The sequence below is a fragment of the Herpailurus yagouaroundi genome, unplaced genomic scaffold, assembly GCF_014898765.1.
Source record: "Herpailurus yagouaroundi ecotype Mexico unplaced genomic scaffold, PumYag 483, whole genome shotgun sequence".
Lineage (NCBI taxonomy): Eukaryota > Metazoa > Chordata > Mammalia > Carnivora > Felidae > Herpailurus > Herpailurus yagouaroundi.
The window spans coordinates 1994694-2017617 of NW_024412700.1; positions in this window are offsets into that span (position 1 = coordinate 1994694).

The window sequence follows — 22924 nt, forward strand, 5'->3', positions numbered from 1 at the left end:
TTGGGACAGAGAGAGACAGAGCATGAACGGGGGAGGGGCAGAGAGAGAGGGAGACACAGAATCGGAAACAGGCTCCAGGCTCCGAGCCATCAGCCCAGAGCCCGACGCGGGGCTCGGACTCACGGACCGCGAGATCGTGACCTGGCTGAAGTCGGACGCCTAACCGACTGCGCCACCCAGGCGCCCCCGGTGGTCATGATTTAAAGAAGAAGAATATTCTTTAAAAATGATAAAGGGAGGGGCGCCTGGGTGGTTCAGTTGGTGAAGCATCCGACTTCAGCTTAGGTCATGATCTCACAGTTCGTGGGTTCGAGCCTCACGTCAAGCTCTGTGCTGACGGCTCGGAGCCCGGAGCCTGCTTCAGATTCTGTATCTCCCTCTCTCTCTGCCCTCCCCTGCCCTCCCCTGCTCTCTCTCTGTCTCTCTCTCTCTCTCAAAAATAAATAAACATTAAAAAAAATGATATAGGGATGTCTGTTGTCATTATTATAAGCATCCTTATCCGCTCTACTTCCTCTGATGTGTACAATTCTTCTGATTTATAGAGGAATTTGGGAACCATAATTGCTAGGTGGGGTCAGAGTTCACTGATGGTTCTTGTCCAGAGATGGCCCCTCCCAATGGAGCCACAGTGAGCCACCGTAGACGAGGGCACACAGCCAGATTAACAGGCTGCGAATGACTGGTGTGTATGGAAAAGGAAAGGTTAGATAATTAAACTGGAAGAGGTCCTATTTAAGTTACAGTCACGTATTGGAAATTTGTACTGCCATTTATCCATAAGCACTACACTCTGCCCAGCGTGGTCTGTCCCTTGTCACTTTGGGAAGTGTTGACTTCGTGCCCCCGCGTGAAATGAGTTCCTGTCGTCACCTGACTGCTCACGGCCAGTGAGTGCTGCCTGCTGTCTCCCAGCAGGCAGGAGGAGGTGGACCAAATGAGCCTGTTAATATTCAGCCAGATACCAATAAAGTCCTTGTTCAATGTGATTTATTTATCATATTGATCTACTCTCCAAAGCCAAGAGCAAATTAAGTGAGCATTGGCTTGTGTTACCTTGAAAATGCAATACAGATAAAAATCAAACTGTTATCTTCTGTGTACTTGGAAGATTAATTGGAAACTATTCTTTTGGTGTTCAGTTTAATGTGTCAAACAGTTGTTTGGGGGGAAATCATGGCCTTTGTAGAGCATCGCCGCATTTATCAAAGGCATCTCTGCATTCACAAAATATCTAATTAACAATTCTGCTGTGTTTTTCTTCTTCTAAAAATAGTGTCAACAAATTGGTGCCATCTTCTAAATATCCTCTTATGTCCTATCTTGGCAGCCAACTCATGTATTGCCAGGAGTTTATGATATATGCATCTCAAACTGAAAGTGCCTCTCCCGTAGCCCGGAAAGGGACCAAGGTGGGGACAGTGCCAGGCTAGAGGCTTCCATAATGCAGAGTGTGCAGAAGTCTCGCAGAAACCTGCAAACTCATACCTATGGACCGTTTCCTTAACTTGCAATCCATCGTATTTTCTTCTCTGGTCTCTGGGCTTTGAGAAATTGCTGTCTTTAATGTTCAACGTGGGTCCGCAGGAGATTTTTAGCCTCAGAGCAGTTAGAGCAGGAGACACCTTCAGAGTTCATCGTCTAACACCAGCACCGCCACCAGGAACCCAAGAGGAGGAAAAGGGAATGGCTGGTCTTCAAGTTCAGCAGGTAGAAACAGGGTTGCAAGCCCGGTTTCCTGAGAGCCGAGTGGGGCTCAGAAGGCATCGTAACAAAGGGTCTCTGAGCACCTGCTTTGTCCCAGGCCGTTCAGGTGCAGCGGATATGGGAGACCACCCAACTGGCTTGCCCCTCCAAATCTCTGCCTCGTGGACTTCTGTAAATCAGATCACGGCCACAGAATTGAAGATAAAACTGAGACAAGTTCTATTCTGTTCATCTCCCTGTTTCTTTAGGGAAACTGTGAAGCAGGGCAAGTTTGGTGCCAGGGCCCCTGTTTCCATTTTCATGTTTCTTTCACCCTTGCTGGAAACCATCTTTCCACCCAGTACTCACAGCCCCAGGCTGCTCTGTGACTGTGTGGGTCACACACACACACACACACACACACACACACACCCCACCTCTCTTGCTGTGTTCCAGACTCTAGTTACTTCCTTCTCTTTCAAAAGCACAACTTGGGAGTGAAGTAGAAAGCACTCCATCAAATGTCTTCACTTAAGGCTATTCCTGTATTTTACAAGGATATTTATAAGCTTAAGTGATTGATAAATGCAAATTTGAGGGGCAGCAGGTGGGACGCTGGTGGTCTGAGAAGTCCCAGGTCTCTGGCAAGACTTGGAGACCCACAGTGGGGTGGGTGTGGCTGTGTTCTCAGGGTTTGTGTTATTTCTGGACTGAATTGGGATCACAAGGCATCAACCTCACTGCAAAGTGTACCATGGCAGAAAGATCTGGGGGCTCTTAGAAACCTGAAGATAGAAGTTATTTTAAGAGCTTGCAGGACAGATACTTTGATGGGACATACCTGGCATCAGAGGGATCTGTCTCGCTGAATTCCAAGGCTTCCACTCTGCGTGCTATTAGTCCTGGATTGGAGGGAAGAGCAGGATACCACTGGATTCAGACTTGTGGCTCTGTATAATACCGATTCTTTGGTGTTTACTAAGGTTTGCTTCTTTGTATTTTAGTACATGATCAATTAAACATTTTTTTAAATTTTTTTTTTCAAACGTTTATTTATTTTTGGGACAGAGAGAGACAGAGCATGAACGGGGGAGGGGCAGAGAGAGAGGGAGACACAGAATCGGAAACAGGCTCCAGGCTCTGAGCCATCAGCCCAGAGCCTGACGCGGGGCTCGAATTCACGGACCGCAAGATCGTGACCTGGCTGAAGTCGGACGCTTAACCGACTGCGCCACCCAGGCGCCCCAAACATTTTTTAATATTTATTTATTTTTGAGACAGAGAGAGAGAGAGGCAGACAGAGCGTGAGCAGGGGAGGGACAGAGAGAGAGAGAGACACAGAATCCGAAGCAGGCTCCAGGCTCCGAGGTGTCAGCACAGAGCCCAATGTGGGGCTCGAACCCATGGACTGCGAGATCATGGCCTGAGCCAAAGTCAGATGCTTAACTGACTGAGGCCCCCTGCCCCTGGCACCCCTCAGTACGTGATCAATTTTATAGCTGTTCAATGGGTGCCCAGAAAGAAATTTTAGGATGCTGCATTCTCTGCATGGCCTTTAGAACAAGCTGGCAATTTTGTCGTTCAGGTTGTCTGTGTCCTCAATATGTTAAACTTTCTTGGCTGCTTAGTCATTGAAAGAGGTAGGAAAATCACTATTATTTTAGATGCATCACATTTTCCATGTTACTCATTCCATTTGTAATGTATTCAGCTTGAAGCTAGATTAGGTTCCTACCAGTTCCCAGTTGTTCTGGTGTCCTGGGGATCGGTCTCTGTTTCTGCTCTGTAGTTTGTATGCGCTATGTCAAGGACACTGCCTGGTACTAGTCAGGAGCCCTCAACTTTCTCTTGGTTACTGTTTGTCTTACACTATTTTTTTTTCGATCTCACATTTTAGAAATGTCTCTTGGCAGCTTCACATAGCTCAGTGTTATTTGTTTCATATCAGATGAAAACGTATCTTTTACCTGGGAGTTTTAATCTAATTGTATTACTTGTGTATGTTTGTTTATATGGGCCTGAATCTATAACCTTATTTTGTGCCTTCTGTTTACTCGACTTTTGCTTGTTTTGTTCTCTGTGCCTCTTCACTATCTTGAAAATCAATTGGGTTTTTGTAGGTCCTATTTTCCCTCTACTGGTTTTTGGTTTGGTTTTTTGTTTTTTTTTTTTTTGCTTTTGTTTATGTTTTCGTTTTGTTTTTTGAGAGAGAGAGAGTACACGTGGGTATGTGTGCACTCATGTGCCCAAGTGGAAGAAGGGCAGAGGGGAAGAAGAGAGAGAGAATCTTAAGCAGACTTCTCACTCAGCACAGAGCCTGACGTGGGGTTCGATCTCACAAACCACGAAATCATGATCTGAGCTGAAATCAAGAGTCTGATGCTCAACCGGCTGAGCCACCCAAGTCCCGTCCTCCCCACCCAATGGTTTAGACGTTAGCCATTTCATTCCTGTCCTTTGTAGTGGTTAAGCTTAATTTTGAATTAAAACATTTTCTTAATCTCACACTTTCTGAAAAGTCGCAGTTACAGTAGAAAAAACACTGTTGCAACATCACTATCTAATAATGTGTGTTTCCTACAAAGACAGCCTCTCCATGATGGCAATACAGTCATGAAAATCTCGAAGGCACTATTGCTGCATTGCTGCCGTCCGATGCAAAGACCTCATTCTGATTTCACTCAATGTTCCGGTGATGTCCTTTATAGCAAAAGGATCCAATTCAGAATCACATGTTACTTAAGTTGTCATATTCCTTTAATTTGGAAGAGTTCTTCATTCTTTCCTTGACTTTTATATCTTTGGTACTTGTGAAGATTTTAGGCCAGTTATCTCATAGAATACTCCTGACTTTGGGTCTGTCCAATATTTCCTAATTCCTGTCAAAGATGCATGCCCTGAATGTAATCATATCTCAGTAATGCCATATGTTCCTTTCATTGTATTCCAGCAGGTGATGCAGAATTCTAACTTGTACTTTTGTGAATTATGTCCACTCTGATCATTTAAGATGGTACTTAATGCCAGGTTTCTCCACTGTGATGTTGTTCTTTTTCTTTTCTTTTTTTTCTTTTTTCTTTTTTAAAATTTACATCCAAATTAGTTAGCATATAGTGAAACAATGATTTCAGGAGTAGATTCCTTAGTGCCCCTTACCCATTTAGCCCGTCCCCCCTCCCATACCCCCTCCAGTAACCCTCTGTTCTCCATATTTATGAGTCTCTTCTGTTTTGTGCCCCTCCCTGTTTTTATATTATTTTTGTTTCCCTTCCCTTATGTTCTCTGTTTTGTATCTTAAATTCCACATATGAGTGAAGTCATACGATATTTGTCTTTCTCTAATTTTGCTTAGCATAATATACCCTAGTTCCATCCACATAGTTGCAAATGGCAAGATTTCATTCTTTTTGATTGCCGAGTGATACTCCATTGTATATATATACCACATCTTCTTTATTCATTCATCCATTGATGGACATTTGAGCTCTTTCCATACTTTGGCTCTTGTCGATAGTGCTGCTATAATCATGGGGGTGCATGTGTCCCTTCGAAACAGCACACCTGTATCCCGTGGATAAATGCCTAGTAGTGCAATTGCTGGGTCGTAGGGTAGTTCTACTTTTAATTTTTTGAGGAACCTCCCTACTGTTTTCCAGAGTGGCTGCACCAGCTGCATTGCCACCAACAATGCAAAAGAGATCCTTTTTCTCTGCATCCTCGCCAGCATCAGTTGTTGCCTGAGTTGTTAACATTAGTCATTCTGACAGGTGTGAGGCAGTATCTCATCGTGGTTTTGATTTGTCTTTCCCTGATGGTGAGTGGTGTTGAGCATTTTTTCATGTGTCGGTTGGCCATCTGGATGTCTTCCTTGGAGAGGTGTCTATTCATGTCTTTCGCTCTTTTTTTCACTGGATTATTTGTTTTTTAGGTGTTGAGTTTGATAAGTTCTTTATAGATTTTGGATACTAACCCTTTATCTGATATGCCATTTGCAAATATCTTCTCCCATTCTGTCAGTTGCCTTTTAGTTTTGCTGATGGTTTCCTCTGCTGTGCAGAAGCTTTTTATTTTGATGAGGTCCCAGTAGTTCATTTTGCTTTTGTTTCCCTTGCCTCCAGAGATGTGTTGTTTTTTAAATGTTTATTTATTTTTGAAAGAGAGAGAGAGAGACAGCGTGAGTGGTGGAGGGACAGAGAGAGAGGGAGACACAGAATCCAAAGCAGGCTCCAGGCTCAGAGCTGTTAGCACAGAGCCTGACATGGGGCTTGAACCCACGAAATGTGAGATCATGACCTGCGCCAAAGTCAGACATTTAACTGACTGAGCCACCCAGGCACCCCAGAATTTTGAGATTTTAAAAAAGACAAACATAAAACATATATGGGAGGGAATACAATTTTTGAAAAGTATTTTAGAATTGCAGAATTTTAGCAAATAGAGACGTCTGAAATAAGTTGTGATTCGCACAAGGTCCACACAAATAACTAGCTATTGAGTGGAGGTATGTGCTGGGTGTCCTGACCCCACCCAGGGCCCAAGCCAGCACCGTGGTCTCCAGCCTTGTCATCCTGGGCCCCTCCTAGGACCCCCACAGGGTCCCCCCATCAGACACCCCTTTTCCTCACACTGGTGGATGCCTCTGTTGTGAATACCCTCTTCATAACCACCTTTCTTGCTGGCTCTGATGACTTCTGTTTCTGTTTTTTTATCTGTCAGTTCCCTACATCAAATACCATATTCCTGATGATGCAGGTATGATGACACAATGCCAAGTGAGGGCCCCCATCAGAAGGGACAGCTGCCTCACTGACCGGGACAGAGGCCTACGCTCGGAGACCCCGTCTTCGTGTACATCAGGCCGTGTGGCTCGGGCTGCCTTTGCCTGGTCTTGGGTCACAGGTCAAAGTAGCATACAAAATATACACACTTCAGTGCAGACCAGGCAGGGCTTGAGCAAGGGGGTGGTGACAGTATCCTAAAGGCAGGAAGAGTGGGGTTTGGCCATGTCTCGGTCCACTTGGCTGCTGTCACAGAGAACCACAATTGGGGGGTTGGAACCACAGACGTGTACTCCTCACGGTTCTGGGGCCGCAAGTCCGACACGGAGGTCCTGGCCGACTCGGTGCCTGGTGAGGACCTGCTCCCGGGTTTGCCATGTCCTCACATAGTGGAGAAAGTGCTTGTCTTGTGTCTCTCCTTAGGAGGAGAATTTTTTAAAGTTCCGACTGAGCTGCTATCTGGTGGCCTTCAGAAACAGGAGAAGATCTCTCTCAGGACCACCGTCGTGTTTCACAGGAATGCAGGGCGTCAGCCCAACTAAATCTCACAAGCTACTTGAACATCATATAACCCAGGCTATTTTCAATCCTATAATCCCTATAATACGTATGCAGCCCCCCAACAGCAGTGTAGCATTTTACACGTCATAACCAGCCATGAGGACTCTTACCCGGAAAGGCCGAAGAGGGAAGCTTTTAATTTTTCCCTTTGGACTTTGATTTGAAACAAGCAACCTCTTCTCATGGTGTTGATCCCTTGGGACGCCAGCACGTCTCAGTTGACTCCATGAAGTCTCAAGATGGTGGCTCGTAGAGAAGCAGACGCCTGTCTAACGACACAATCCTCCTGGACACCGCACAGCCACGCAAGCTTCCAAGGACCACAGTGAGGCCCGGGTTACTTGGGGGTGGAGGTGGAGGAAGTCTCTTGAGGTCTATCTAGGTGCTTAGAAAAACCCAAGGGTAACTTTAGGAACAGTGAACAGAAAGCTGTACTTGTACTGGGGCTGTTTCTAACGAAACCCTAATTAGCCTGCACGGCATTCACACCATTCAGGAAAGTGGAACACGTCACCTGGGGACTGTGATAACTGTAGAGTGTGGGCATCAGGACATCTAACGGTGGGAGGTGCGATTGTTCTGGAAGATGGTTGGGACACACTTGTTAGTACCCCAGGACCATAAGCATTTAGCAACGGGAAGAGAAGCAGCCCCCAGATGGCTGGTGAGACTCAAGGCAAGGACTTTTTCCTCAAGGGGAAGCGGTGGGAGGAAGGCAGACCGCAGGAAGGCATGGGGTCTTGGGATCCTTAAGAAAAGAACTCAGTTAGGGAATGGGATGCAGCCCGGGCCCAGTTACCAGAGGTGGGATACTGTAGAGGGATGAGCTAGTGAGAAAGGCACACCAAGGTTCTGCCTAGGCTTTGGATTCCTTCCCTTGAATCCTGGCTCCACCTCCAAGGTCTCTCACTCTGACCTTGGGCAGATGGCTTGACTTCTTGTGCCTTGATTATCTCCTCCGTAAAACAGGGCTGTGAAACAACCATCCCGTAGGGTCACTGGGTGGATTATAGGAGATAACACATGCCGAGTGTCTAGAGCACGGACAAGCATTAACTGAGCCATAGATGTTTGCTATTTTTACTTAAGAACAAAGCACAAACCCAGTAGTTAGACTCGAGACCCAAGGTCAGGCCAATTTAGAGGCCAGTTTGACTTGCTCTTGTTACTTGAATATTCAACTTGCTTTCCATGAAATTGTCACCGACTTTGGATAAAGTTAGCCCAAGGTTGTGGGGAGAGGCTGGCAGGAAACAAGCAGAAGGGGGTGTCGATGCAGGGAGAAAATCTCGAGTCCAGAGTGTGCTTTAGACGAAGCCTTCTCTTGGGAGCAACATTGCTGGTGTGACGGGGTCTGCGGTGTGCAAGCTGCCTGGCAGGTGTCGGCCACCCCCTCGCCCCCACCGTGTGCAGCTTAAGGGCCTGATGCTTTCTGTCCGCAGAGTAGTGAAAGCAGCACAGATGTGGCCACTCAGAGCCACTTGCCAGAGCATCTCTCCCCGCCTCCCCTTCCAGAAGGCACTGGAGTGAAGGGAGAGAGAGTAAATTGAAAAGCAAACTCGTCTTTCTAGTCCATAAAAAAGATCAAATGGGAGGGGAGAAGGGGGAGGTGCGGTGTGGACCAGACATCCGTGCGGTAGAGAGACTGAAGTGGAATAACAAGATTGAGCCATAAAATGTTTATGGCGTCCTAGGAATAATTGAATATTTCCTGGTTTGTTGTGCCGAGGTTTTATGAGCCAAACAGGGGACCTTTAAAGCTTATTTTCTTTTGCTCTTCAATAGGTTTAATTAAGGTTGGACTTGGGGCTTTAAGTTGTTTGGAAACTTGAGATTTAAAACAAAACAACCCAAGAAATCTACATAACCACTGAAGCAGGTAAGGACTGGATCGGTTTATGTGGGCATCCCAAGTGGGCTAATAATTTGGCACCTTCTGAACGCAAATCCCTGAGAGCATGCCAAAATGAAAATCTGTATTAATGCGACTTGCATACCTCTTTCTTTATGTTCGTAACCCAGGCTGGCTGTGTGGTCCCCTCTCTTTCCTCTGAGGGGAGTTTCTGAGTGACCTGGTGGGTCCTTCTAAACCTCCCTTTGCCCCACTAGAAGCTTCTAGTCTGTTTAACTGAGCTAGAGGTTTAAAAGTGAACAGCTAGGATAAAAGCAGACACAGGGAGATTCTCATTTCCCCAAAGCAGGAATCAGCACCAGGAGACCCCATCTCTGGTTGATGGAGAGACACTCGGACTCAGTGAGCCGTGCGGCGGCCTCTGCCACGAGGATTTTTGTCTTTCTTCGTGGAATTTCCCCAAGAGGCCATGAAAAGTCAGGAACTGCACCACGGTTTACTGCCTTTTCTTCTCCACATCCGCTGCGTTTTATTGGTCCTCAGCTGTCCATCCGGATCCGATCTTGCCGCAGCATCTGTGGGTTGATTAACCTCCAGCGATCTTGTAGCCGCGTTACTTAGAGACGCTCGGGACACCATCCGTAAGAGTCATTCGGCATCGCTTCTTAGGAAAACCAACCAAAAGGTGTGAGAATTTTCCAGCGCGGTTCCTCATTTTACAGATGGGAAAAGTGAGGTCCCAGGGATCCAGTGACTCACGTAAAGCTACTCGGTTTCCCAGGACCAGGGATGGTCTGCAGTTCATTCCCGTCTGTGTCACATGCTTTTGTGTGTTTCATTGGACAGATACTTACAGCCCTGAGATCTGTGCGAGGTACCACTGCAGCCACTGTGAGCGCGGGTGAAGTCAGTCACCCCCATTTCACAGAGGAAGAGACCGAGAGAGGGTAGTAACTTGCCCACGGTCAGAGTTCGCAGGCGGCAGGTCTGACACCGGCTCTGTTGCAAATCCCAAATGAGAGAGAATGTCTCCGTCTGGAAATACCCGCATCAAATCAAGGTTGAACTATGTATCGGCTTGAAAGTTACTTCTAAGGAATAACTCTCTTCCAAAGTTTAAGATCCTTTGTGGGTCTCAAAAAACAGTCATTTCTCCGTACTCATCGGTGCCTAGTGGCCTCAAGAAATGTTAATGTATTTGTATCTCCCACGTCTTGATTACTCAAAGGGTTGTGGGAAGAGAGAACCAGGCTGCTTTCCCACGCAAATCTCAGCAAGGAGAGTTCTTTTTTCCCCTTTAATACAAAAAGCGAAGCAAGAAACATAATTCTTTAAAGATGACTTTTATCTCACCACACCTGCTAAGACTCCTGTGTTATGGGCAAGTAGTAGAGCCGCCAGGTGCTTGGGCTGTTTTTAGCTTTCTCGGTGATTTTGCGACAGAAGGGAGGGAAATGATACGAAGGGTCATCTTATTTGATGCTGGGGTGAAGGCAAGCGTCTCTCTTAAATCAGTAGGAAAAACCCTGTGCACACAGCCCAGATTCTAGGAAACGGGCTTGTTCTACATGCACGTGATTATGTTGCAGGGCTGAGGTAGGGTCCTCTGTGAGAGAGAGCAGTGGGGGTTGGGGGGTTGGGGAGAGGGTTGTAAGTGAGGAGGCGGGCTGGAATGGGGGGAGGCGGACTAGGTGGGGGGGGGAGGCAGACTGGGTGGGGAGCCGGGCTGGGGGGAGCACCCACGTGGCCAGCTAGGGGGGGTAGGGGGATGGTGGGCCTGGTGGTCTGGCATCAGCAGAGAGCTGGAGGGGGGAACAGGCCGTCATCTCAGCCCAGCGTCAGCCCCCGAGTCTGGGAGAGGAGAGTGCAAGTTGTTCATGGCTGGGACTTCGACCCTGAGAGTGGTTACTGACAGCAGTGAACAAAGCCAGTTAGCGATGTCCACTAGCCCATGAGAGAGGGCCCCTTATGAGAGGCTAGAGACCCACAGTGTGTGAGAAACTCCTCCAATTAGCTTAGTTTCGTTTAGTTTACCTTAATTTAATTGTATTCTATTTTATATTTATTTATTTATCTATTTTTGAGAGAGAGACAGAGAGAGAGAGCGGGTGTGCCCATAAGCAGGGGAGGGGCAGAGAGAGAGAGAGGGAGGGAGGGAGGGAGGGAGAGAGGGGATCCCAAGCAGGCTCCACGCTGTCAGCACAGAGCCTGACACGGGGCTCAGTCTCCCCAACGGTGAGATCATGACCTGAGCTGAAATCAAGAATTAGACGCATAACCGACTGAGCCACCCAGGCGCCCCTCCAATTATTTTAGGCAAGTATGGTGACGATTTGAAGTGTCCCATCACAACCGAACTAAACATCTCAGCCACAAACAGAGGGCCATGAGAGAGGCAAGTGGGAAGGGGCAGAAGAGCCTAGAGATGGAGACAGGAGTGGGGGAGGCAGGGAAAGGACGCTGGCAGAGGGAAGGTACGTGACGGGGAAGTTGTGTCCTCGGTGCACTGGACTCTTGACATGACTCCAGGGAAGGAAGCTCCCCCTCCCTGGGACAAGTCAGGAGGAGTTTACTGAGCAGGTCAAAGTGGAAATCGGGGCTTATTCTCTCCGGGAATGAACCCCCATCACTAGTCTGCTGGGGCTTGGACAACAGAATGGACTGTCTGGACTTCTGGAGGCCAGAGTCCTAGAAGGTGTCAGCATGCTGGTTCCTTCTGGGCCCCTCTCTCCTGGGCCTGCTCGTGGCCATCCCTGCTTGGTCTGCCCTCTGGGCACCCATCCCTGGGGTGTCTTCTGTGCGTCCAAATCCCTTCTCTCCGGACGCCCGTCAGATTGGATAAGGACCATCATTGAACCCAGCACCTTTTCCAAACCCAGTCACGTTCTGAGGTTCTGGGGTTAGGACTTCACCCTATGAATTTTGGGGAGGGGGACACAACTGAGTTCACAACACCTGGAAACAAGGGAGAACATGACCTGGTCACAAGACACTGTGACACAGCTCCAGTAAAGGGGGCAGGCTTCAGCCCCGTGCCGGGGGTGTGCAAATACAGTATCTGCGAGATACACGACACCGAACACGGAAGGGGCGGGGCAACCCTGCTCCCCGGTTGTGGCTAGACTCCCCACCGTGAAAACTCAGAAATACGCCAAATACTGACCACTCCCACCCCTCACTTCCCACTTAGCGTCAGCGGATGAAGCGTCCTTCCTCTGCGTGGCAGGTGGCCGTCTCATCCTCAAAGACTCGTGCCGTGACTACGTGTTGCCATCAGTGGGAGCCAGACCCGAATGACTGCATCTTGACTTAGCGCCGTGATGATATCTCAGTAGGCTGAGCCAGAAGTTCAACTGCCAGTGTTCTACAGAGAAAATATTCCTAACAGTCCCCCGCTGTCCGAGGACGTTCACGAGGGCACTGTCTGACCCCGGCCGCTGGGCCCCTGGCTTCCGCCAAGAGCCCCCACTGGGCACAGGCTTTCGCTGAGAAATGTGTGCCAACAGGCTCTCATTCGGGAAACTCGTCTGTCCATCTTGGGGACTGTGGGCTATGTCTGGAGAGACGGGGTGGAGGCTCGTCATGAGAAGCTCCCCTCTCCTCCCTTCAGCAGGACTCACCCGCTACAGGCAACTTGACCGTCTTACCCGAACCTGCCGTCCGGCTCTGTGCCTTGGACGGTCCTCAGCTGTCCCCAGTCTCCGTGACGCATGGCGGTTTGTTAGAAGGAGGCACAGCAGCGAGGGGCCTCGCCACACAGGGCTCCTGTGCATCTCTCTTCCTCAAACTTAGCTAAGGTAAATGCAGGTCCCTGGGCAGAAACAAGAGTTCCTGGCAACGGGTGTTTTGCAAATAATTGGAGCGTGGCAGTGACTGTCGGGAGAGAGATTGTCGGTGGAACCAAACTGCTCAACGTGTTACCGAGAAGGGGGTCCTTAATGATGAAAATCTCTGTTAACTGATAATTGGTAACTGACGATCTCTTAACTGATAATTGAGCCTCACACCCCAAGAAGACTTTGCGTCTTTCTAGACGTCCACGTTCTGCAACTCCACAAGTTAGAAGAATTATAATTAGCTCACAGCTCCTTGTTTCAGCCTCTCTGAAGCGCTCGGAGCCGTCAGCCACGGAATTATCTGTTACAAATAAGGCTGCTGCACCCCCACGAGCTTGTCTACGTCAGGGACAAAAAGAACCGCTTACTACTTTGGAACCCAGGTATTTGCACAAAACACGGCTCCTTGGCTCCGACACAAATCCTTGGCACCTCTTGAACAATGACCGGAGGTATCTGCCCTCCCATCCCTCGTACGCTTCACATCCCAGAATTGAGGGTCTACTGGCTCTCCAATGATTTCCCTTGTATTTGTTAGCCCCCCGCCCAGTTGGATGGAGTATATCTGGACAGCAGGCAGTTTCTCCTCCCGGCCAGTGTTAGAGGTATGTTGATTAGACCCCCGCTTGGTCCTGTTTCTAACATGGGTCGCTCTCTCGGTCCTCCATTTGACAAGACTCGTCAGCTCATGTGCTCAGGAAAGGAAGAAGCTGGGATCTCTCAAAAGTGCCCTTTGCTTTGGGAGACAGAGGTCAACGCATGAGCAGGATGGGCTCTGCCGCTTTTTCAAGACAGAGACTTATTTGCGAAGGGCAGCCAGCTTGCTGCTGGGATGGATCAGAGGGATGAGCCTCGGTGACACAGACACAGATCCGTGGCGTCTTTGTTATAATTGGACATTTATTTTAGAGGAGGGCGGAACCCACAGCTGCACCTGTCTCTGTGGCCGGCACAGAACACGGAGCTGAGCTGCAGGGTCATCCTGGTGGGGCAGAGCCCCCCGAAGCCCACCCTCGCATCAGAGCCTGGGGTCAGGGGGCCCTTCCTAGAGGCTCACTTCTTCCAACTCAGGCCCCTTCTTAATTTCAACTCCCTCGTTTCTGGGCCAGCTGAGAGCTCTCCTGTGTAATTTCAAAATCTCCTAGTTCTGTCTCCTTTATATTCTGTTCTCCCCCAACCACATCTGTCCCCCACATCCCAGTGTAGGGGGGGCTGGAGCCCACAGGGGCGAAGTGGTCCCTAGCTCAGGCTCACGGTGAAGCCGGCGGATGGCTCACTTTGGAGATGTGGATGGGAGAACTAAGTTCACGGAGGACACGGGAGCCCCATGTCCCACTGTCAGGAAGGTAGATGGGGGACTTGTGGCACTGAAGGTGTTGGTGTGACCCCTGAGAAGGCAGGGAAGCCATAAAGCCATGCCAGCAAGGAGTCCACCCAGTGCTAGAAGGAACCAGGCTCCTTGGGCAGGTGGCAGAGTCCGGGGCTGGGGCAGAAGAGGAGACCCAAGCATGTCACTGTGCCAGAAGACAAGAGCCTGCCCAGAGAGGGTGGTGAGGACTTGATGAACCACACAGAAGCCAGCCTGGAGGGGCCCCACCGGCCAAACCTGGGACAATATAATGAGGAAAATAAACATACACTGTAACAGATATAGCTCCACATATAAAGTGGGAAGAAACCCATACAGACACAAGTGAATAAGCGAATAAGTAAATGTGGAGAGAAGACGGTTGTCAGGGCAGAATGCCTCCTAATAGATGTAAACAGAACGAGGAGGTGGACAGCTATCAGGTATCGAACGGGGAAATGCGGGAAGGAGACCTGGGGCAGGGGAGCTCACCAGATGAGTAGGGGGGTGGCGGAGAGAGGCGGACCCTCCAAGGGGACAGAGAGGTGCGGGTGGAAGACGGATGGGGACATCCAGAGGCGGGGGAGAGGGAGGTACGGGGCGGGGGTCACTAAGCTGTACCCCGGAAGCTGAGCAGGGCTGGGGGAAGCATCGTTTCCCCACAGTAGAGCTGCAGTGGGGGAGCAGAGGGTCTGGGGTGTGGGGAGCAAGGGGCCAGATCAGAAAGGGCATCTACGAGACACTTTATATAAGGGCAGTGGTCAGTCATTCAAGGTTTTAAAGCTGGTGTCCACGCTTTTGAATTTCTGCATGGTTAAGAGACTTTCATCTTAAACATGTAGATTCTATGGTTTTCACTGAAGAATAACAATATATTTTGAATAATGCAATCAAGAGGCTTTAAAATATTTTCCTTTAATTGTTCTGGAAATAACACAGATATATTTGTATGTAGGCGTGTGTCCATGTACACATGTCACGGATGGCCGGCTTGCTGGGCTTGCACACGTGGAATACAGCCACATGTATCACCAGCGACCCCCCTCACGCAGCCTTGCGGAAACTACGTTCTCCAAAGATAACTGTCTTACTTCTAATAGGATAGGTTGTTTTATCCTTCTTTGTAATTTATATCGATGGTACCATATTTACGCCCTCTCTCATTGTTGGGAGTTTTGCTCAATATTAACTTCATGAGATTCCACCCTGCGATTCCTCGCGTTTGAAGACTGGATGTTCTTGTTGCTGTAGAGTATTCCATTTGGTGAGCATGGCATCATTTATTTGTACATCCTATAGCTGATAGGCATTTGGGTGGTTTCTAGTTCGGGGCTATTACGAATAATGCTGTTGTGTACCTTCTAGCATATGTTTTGGTTAACATATGCATGCATTTCCATTGGGTACATACCTGGGGGTAGTAGACGTGTGAGGTCATAAGGCATGAGTATGTTTGGTTTTAGTAGACAATGCTACTTTTCCAAGGTTGGCTGTAACAATTTATACTATAACCTGCAATATATGAGATTTTTGTTTGCTTTACATTTTTTTTTTCAACATTTATTTATTTTTGGGACAGAGACAGAGCATGAACGGGTGAGGGGCAGAGAGAGAGAGAGGGAGACACAGAATCGGAAACAGGCTCCAGGCTCTGAGCCATCAGCCCAGAGCCCGACGCGGGGCTCGAACTCGCGGACCGCGGGATCTGACCTGGCTGAAGTCGGACGCTTAACCGACTGCGCCACCCAGGCGCCCCTGCTTTACATTTTTAACTGCTATTTAGTGTTTTCAATACTTAAAATTTTAGCTCTAGCAAGAATGTCGTGATACTGAATTTTGCTGACTAGTGAAGTTGAGTACCTCTTTATATGTTTATTGGCTATTTGGATCTCTTCTTTTATAGAGTGTCTGCTCAAGTCATTTGCCCCCTTTAAAATTAGTTTCTCTTTTTTCTTAATGATTTGTAGGGGATCTTTATCTATTCTGGATATTAGTCCTCTGTTGAATATATTTTATTATGATTTTCTTCTTCCATTCTGTGGGTTGTATTTTCCCTCTCTTGATCATGTCTTTTGACGAATAGAAGTTCTTAATTTTAACATGACCCACTTTATGACTTTTTTCTTTTATGGCTATTTCTTCTTTTGCCCTTTTAAAGTAACCTTGCCTACTGCAAGGTCAAGATGTTCCCTGTTTCCTCTGAAAAGCTTTATGGCACACCATTTACATTTAGATATGCAATCCATCTGGTATTTATTTTTCCCCCTATTGTGTGATGAGGTCATTGTATTTTTCATATAAGTATAAAATTGTCCCAATACTGTTCATTGAAAACGTCATTCTTCGCCCACTGTGCTGCCATGTTACTTTTTCTCTTAAATCAGATAAACGTGTGTGTGTGTGTGTGTGTGTGTGTGTGTGTGTGGTTTAACTTATTACCCATGATTTTACTGTACAAACTTCAAAAACACATCTCTAATCACTGAGGACTTTGTTGCTATTGTTGCCAGTGTTCATATAGGAAAATATATATATTTATGACCCCCAAAACTCAACATACATTTTCGCAAAATGATGTACAGGAAAAGCTTCAAGAACATTCCAATGTAATTGGTAGGATGTCAGAATCACTTGTGGATGCCGTGAAGACCATGGTGTGGACAAAGGCATCACACATGTCTGATATTCCTGTGCTAACAACACCTTCACTGCATCAAAACTCTCTGTGAACAATCACATTAGTGATCCCAGTGCAGTATTTTTTGGTATCCTAACTTGACAGTTTATTACTTACGTGTTTGTGTTGTGCAGAGTTTTAGTTATCTTTTAGGAAGTTGGTAGGAGGTTTTCCATGTATGTGAATTGTGCTTTAAATGTAGTAGAACATAAGTTCCTGGTTTTTGTGCAGAACTTCACGGAGGGGCACCCTGAAGGCTGTCCCAAGAAGGGATGTCAAGCCGGAGATGCTAGCATTTGCTTATTCACCTACTGGTGCTGTGTAGACTTAAAGAAACCAATGCAGAATTTATCTGTGAGCGATGTAGGATTCAGAGTGTGGGATTATGCAAGTGTCCTTTTCAACCTCTTCATTTAAAACAGGATGTTTATGGGGGCCTGGGTGGCTCAGTCGGTTAAGTGTCTGACTTCGCTCAGGTTGTGATCTCCTGGTCCGTGGGTTCAAGCCCCACGTCAGGCTCTGTGCTGACAACTTGGAGCCTGGAGCCTGCTTCGGATTCAGTGTCTCCGGATCTCTCTGCCCCCCATCCCCCATCATACTCTGTCTCTCTCTCTGTCTCTCTCTCTCTCTCTGTCTCTAAAAAATAAAAATAAAAACAATTTTTTTAAACAGGATGTTCCAATTTTGGAAACATAGTGGTTAAACCTCTAAGTTCATGAAACCCTAAGCCTAAATTCTGGTGAGCCATCCTAGTTCTCTTGGGGCCATCTGAAGCCTACAGTGTTACCTTCAGTATAACTCTGACCTCACCCCTGAGGGTAGAATGGTTACATAAATGATTTAGAACATTCTTTTGCATGGGAGTTATCTCTTCTCTCCCACTATTTATTCAAATATTTATATCAGTATGGACCTATGGATGCTTATTTTGTACCTTGGGTTGTAACACACCGTTTACCTTGTTCAGAATTTCCCACCTTTGGCCCCTGGGGATTGTTTTAGTTGATTCTCGTGTCCCTTTGAAATACCCCTGTCAACGTGGATTTTTTTCTTTTTTTGAGCACTTTATTACTTTCTGGTACCACGGGATACTCCAGGCTCACCTTGTATATTTTCTGCCCCAATCCTAGAATTTGCGATTTCTCCATGGGGCTCTGGTTTCTTTTATTGAAGAATGTGTCAGAAACCAAGATCTGGGTGCTTGCTATGTTCCTTGCGACAGCAGTGTCCTTTCTTTAGGCCCTTTCATCCGACAGAGCAAAAAAACCCCACAAAAAACAGTGTTCGTGCCAACCTCTGAATGTACATGTATCTACAGACATTTCCACACGTAACTATCTGCATCCATACTAAGCGTGGGTTCATACTGATGTCTCCAGTTCTGATCCTTCGCCATGTGGATAGATTTACCATCTTCTCGTTATAACTGATCAGTACCTGCCTCTCCCAACTGATTCCCACCATCCACCGTCCGTTTCCTTAAGGGCCCCGTACCAGCACAGGTGGGTAGTGACATTGGAATTGGCCTGCAGCACTATGGGAAGGGCCTCGATCAGTGCTTACGTCTGTGCCATGTGGCCTTTAGTCTTATAGACTCCGGGCATTTATTTCCAGAGCTACCCAAGGCTACGTTTTCCCCCAGTTCCTCCATGAGATTGATTCAGACATTTGTAATACAGTTATGTTGCTTTGTCATATTCTTCATTCCATCCAGGGAAACCTCTTAAGAGATTTTTTTAAAAACTCTGTTTTGCCTGGGGGTTTTGACAATTGCATATTAAACCCACTGTTACAGCATCATCTAGGAGAGTTTCACCTTCCTAAAAAGCCCTCTGTGCCTCACTTTTTCAAGCCTCCCCTCTGAGCCCCTGACAGTCACCCGTCTACATTGTCAGTGTCTTTGTCTTTTCCAAAACGTCATATAGATGGAGCCCTTATACTATTTAGCCCTTTCAGACTGGCTTCTAATGCTTAGCGTGTGCGTTTAAATCTCATCCATGTATTTCACTAGCTTGCTAGCTCAGTTATCTTGAATAATGTCCCATAGTGTGGAGCTTGCTAGCTCAGTTATCAGCGAATAATGTCCCATAGTGTGGAGGTGCCAATGTTTGTTTATCAATTCGTGTATCGAAGGGTCTCTTGGCTGCTTCCAGTTTGGTAATTATGGCTAAACATCTACTACAAACATCACGCACGGGTTTTTGTGTGGACATAAGTTTTCAAGCCAGTTGGGTAAAAGCCTTGGAGAGCCACTGCCGAATCGCACAGCAAGACTATATTTAGCTGCATTTGCAGCTGCCAAATCATCTTCCAAAGTGGCTGCACAGCTTCGTATTCTCACCAGCAATGGAGAAGTTGCTTGCATTCTTGCTGCCTTTTTGTTTCTTTTGTTTTCTGTATTTCTTTCTGTTTTAAGTTGCATCGGGTTTTGCTCTTATAGTTATTATATTCCTTCCTTTGCTTTGGGTCTATTTTATTCTTCTTTTTCCAGCTTTTTGAAGTGAGGGGTTATGTTATTGACCTGAGACTTTATTTACCCTTTCCTGTTGGAGCTGTCTGTGCCAGGAATGGCCCCTGTGGCAGTGCTTTGGTTCCGGCCCACAGATTTTGATTTGTTCCATTTTCGTTAGAGAACTTTCTTGAGGCTTCCTTTCTACCCATGGATTATTTAGAAGTGTGTTGTGTAGTTTCCAAGTATTTGGAGATTTTCCTCTTAATTATCTGTTATCTTCCCTCTAGTTGATTTCATCGTGGTCAGAATATGCGCTCTATTATTTCACTTTTAATTTTGTTGAGATTTGTTTTATGGCTCAGGTTAAGGTCTGTTTTGGTGTTTGTTTCTCGTGGACACTTGAAAAAGAATGTGTATTCTACTGTTATTGGATGGATTGTTGATTAGATTTTGGTTGACGGTGTTAGTTCTATGTCCTTCCTGACTCTGTCTAGTTATGCCAATTGTTGAGACATGGGTCTTGGAGTCTTCAACTGCCCTTGTGGATTGGTCTCTTTCTCCTTTTAAGTTCTATCAGTTTTTGCTTCACATATTTTGCAGCTCTGTTGTTTGGTGCATACATATTTAGAATTGCTATGTCTTCTTGGTGGAGTGACCCTTTGCATAATGTCTTTCTCTTTCTATGTTAATTCTATTATCTCTTAAGTCTACCAATGTCTGATATTAATATGGCCACTCATGATTTCCTTTGATCAATGCTTGTGTAGTATATTTCCCCCCATCTTTTACTTACTTTTAAAAAATGTTTATTTATTTTTGAAAGAGAGACACACAGTGTGAATGGGGGAGGGAGAGAGGGAGAGGGGGAGAGAGAGAGAGAGAGAGAGAGAGAGAGAACCTGAAGCAGGCTTTAGGCTCTGAGCTGTCAGCACAGAGCCTGACACGGGGCTTGAACCCAAGAACCACTAGATTGTGACCTGAGCCAAAATTGGATGGCACTTAACTGACTGAGCCACCCAGGCGCCCCTGTTTTTCTTTTAAATTCCACATATAAGTGATATCATAAGATATTAGTCTTTCTCAATTGGACTTGCTTCACTGAGCATAATGCCCTCAAAAATCTCCCTAACTTCTTTCTTTTGATTGGTGTAGTTAGACTATTTACATTTAAATAATTATTAATGTTAAGGCTTAAGCTTGCCCTTTTGTTCTCTGTTCTCTTTTTCATTTATCTTTTTAACTTTCCTGTCTTCCTGTCGGTTACTTGAGTGCTTTTTAGAGTTTCATTTTGACTTCTTTGTAATGTTCTTGAATGTATCTGTTTGCACAGGTGTTTAGTGGCTGCTTTAGGCTTTGCCTTATATGTTAGAATCAGCTTTGTACCGGTTTGAATGTGTTTATCCTGGGTTGTGTTTTATGAGTTTCCAGGAACTGTGCTTTGGTGTCTATCATTAATTTTGGAAAGTTTTCTGCCATATTACATCAAGTATTTCTTCTTCTCACTTGTCTCTTCTGGTATTCCAATTACATTTGTGTTTTTGTTTTTTGTATTAAGTAAGGAAGAAGTCAGGAGGGAGTCGGAATGGGAAGAATTGCCCTCCACCTACTGGGGTAGAGCTTTAACAAAGTCTTTTCCCCTGGAGAGTAGGCTTTTGCTGTGGAAACTACTCTAGACATATTTTGTAGCGTTGACCCCCATGTCCCCGGTCAGAGCTATGAGAGCAACTTTCTCAGATCTTCCCCCTGAGAACCTGGTGATGTTCCTGGAGGCAGAGCCAGTGGAAATGTGGCTGCATCTCCCTCCGTACTGTAGCCCAGAGGAGTTTCTTACACTGATTAATAATACTCAGCCCTCAGTAATTCATCAAAATTACCCCTTGGTTGTTCCTGCTGGTTTATGGCTCCAGTGACTTCTGTTCCAGGCAGTGGACCTCAGCTGTGCCTCTCCGTGTGTACCTGTCTCTCCAGAATTGCTGGGAGGTGAGTTTTCCCTGCCATTCCAGTTCTCTATTGGGTCCAGTAAAAATCACTGGTTTTCAGTGGTGCAGTTTTCCCTTGTGGTAAGGACAAACACAGTGACTTCCAAGCTCTTTACATGGTGGAACTGAGTCTGGAAATTTTTCACGCCATGTTCTCCTTGTCATTTACTTATATTCATTGAAGGAAGAGACTACATCCTCAGGATCTAGGATGCTGACTAGAAAGATTCAATAATGATTGATTAAATAAATTAAATACACATTTGAAATGGCTGTTCGCCTTCCCCGTGTTAAAAATGGGAAAGCTCAAGTTCAGATGTTAAGCAATTTAGCTTCGTAATCAAAAGGGACCTTATCCCAGGATCTTGAATCCAAATTTCACGTGTATACAAAGTGCAATATAATGTAATTATATTTCATTTGCTAAGTGCTATGTACCTTGCTTGAAGGGAGGGAAAAACACTACGCACCGAAGTAATAATGACGAAACTTCTAGTTATTTATAGAATATATTGAACAAGGCTTCCAAAGAAGACTAGGGTCTATTTGATGGGATGGGAGAGACGCCAGGTGTTTCTAGGGAACAGAGTAAGCGAAGTGAGGTGTATCGTTTGAGGGTAATAAGCCATCACAGGAAATGAAGCTAGGCAGTAGATTGGGACTCAAATTCTCATTTGAAAGTAAAACGGTAATTCCGTCTCGTGCTTTACAATCCTAACAAGCAGCTCTTGGTTTCATGCAAGAGTGACCAGGTTGTTAATTCTTTCACATCCCACAATCACGGCGTTTAATATTTATGGTGTTATCCTGTCCTTTCTAAGTGACTTGCCTCCCCACCTCCCTCACACGCTGTGAGGTCCTGGGAAGTGGGGACCAAGCCTCACTCACATCGTTCTGTGTGACGGCACCACAGATGTCGCCCTCAGGATGGAGCACAGGGGAGGGTGTGTAAGACTGGGCGCAGGTTCCCCGGGGCGGCGGGTCCTCGTATCTCTCTGCTGCAGGTTTGTGCATCAGTAGCCAGAAACAGATTGGAATGAGCTACCATTCACATGTCAATTGAAATTATAGGTTGAGGAAGGATAATGCTAATGAAGAGAAACTTGATTCACCAAAACAGTTGCAGAAATTAATGACCCAGGATAATGATGCTAAGAGTCTCCCAGAGATACACGTTTAGTAAGACCACTCAAATCTTGGACTTGAACAGTCCCAGCCAGGAGACCTCCCCATCCTCTGGTCAAGGTGCTGGGGGCTGGAGAGGGACTTAATTTCCTGATCTATAATCCGATGCAAAAAACGTCTCTGAGACCCAGGGAGGAGAGGCTGCTTGCTTGAAGCTAGACATCTTGCTGGTTGCTTCCTTCAACTTCTCTGCTCTAAGCTTGGAGATGAGGGTGGTCTGTGCAATGTAGGGGAGGTCAGGAGGTCGCTTCTCCACATGGTATCCTCTGAGAGGTGAATAATTCCTTGCTCAGCTTGAAGAGTCATTATTTTTGTCTCAGACCACAGAATATTGTGGATATCATACTTCCTAAGCATAGCTATGCAGTAGATATACACATAGAATTTAAATCAAACCGTGGATTCCTAACAGACAATTAGGACCGTAGCATGAGAAGTAGACCATCTCTGGAGGTGTGCACGAGAAAGTGCCTTCCATTCTTGGAAGCTTTCTGAGACATCCCTGAAAGACAGCAGTTGGACCTCAACTTGAGTAGTTCCTGTTACAGGGAGTTCATGCCCCACAAGCTG